Below are 847 nucleotides of genomic sequence, written 5' to 3'. Positions count from 1 at the left end.
TCTCTCTCAGGGCTCTCCCTTCACATTCTGCTTCTTGCTTCTATGGGTGGAGCAGTTTTTGTTCAGCCCTGTCCCCATGCTATTCGGTTTCTGTCTCAGAGCCAGTTGACATGGGATCCCAGAAACTGTGTCACAAAATATACAACTTGTAGTTTAAGTTGTGTGCATTTTGTGCCTACAAATAAGGTGTGAATATACTCTTATTTTGAAAATCCCATCATATCTCTATTGTATATATCTGAGAACCTTGCCAAATGTTAGTTCACCATACGTGTGTTAGTTTGCTTTTTTAGTCATGGCCACTGAGCTGTCTCCCCAGTTAGAAATGGATTCAAATCTAATATTTGTCCATTTCAGTGATACTTAGGATTTGAAACAGTAAATTTTCAGTAGCAGTTTCTACCATGAGTTCAACCTGATCTATTGCTATAAAAGTCTTCCTCTCTTTGATATTTCTTCCTTTTTTAAAATGTATTAGTACGGAGGCTACAGGGTCTCACTGCAGAGATTGGACTTGTAGTGCTCTTCTAGTCTCCCAAGCACTGTAATTACAGGTGTGCGCCACCACACACAGTCTCCTTTGCCATCTCAGCGCACCCCAATGGCAGGGCTGGCACAGCATGCCAGGGATCAAACCTCAGTCCCTGCACTCTTCCTGAACAGGTGCTTTAGTCCCCTGAGCAATCTGGCTGGCCCTCTTTGGTATTTCTTTGTGAGGGTGCATAATATTAATCCTTGGATTGTGCTTCCGTGTGTGGATGTTATGTTTTTATAGCCCATGGAGGTACCCACTAGTGGATCCTGGTAGAAGGCCCACAGATAATTACTGAGTGAAACACATTATGCA

At 42.9% G+C, this 847-nt stretch overlaps 1 pseudogene; it reads left to right on the top strand.

The window, feature by feature from the left end:
- The window catches only part of LOC101566691, a 105563-nt pseudogene that overhangs the window by 92979 nt on the left and 11737 nt on the right, over positions 1 to 847 (top strand).

Source organism: Octodon degus, unplaced genomic scaffold (assembly GCF_000260255.1).
Source record: "Octodon degus isolate 3935 unplaced genomic scaffold, OctDeg1.0 scaffold00507, whole genome shotgun sequence".
Lineage (NCBI taxonomy): Eukaryota > Metazoa > Chordata > Mammalia > Rodentia > Octodontidae > Octodon > Octodon degus.
This window is presented reverse-complemented; position numbering and strand designations above follow the sequence as displayed.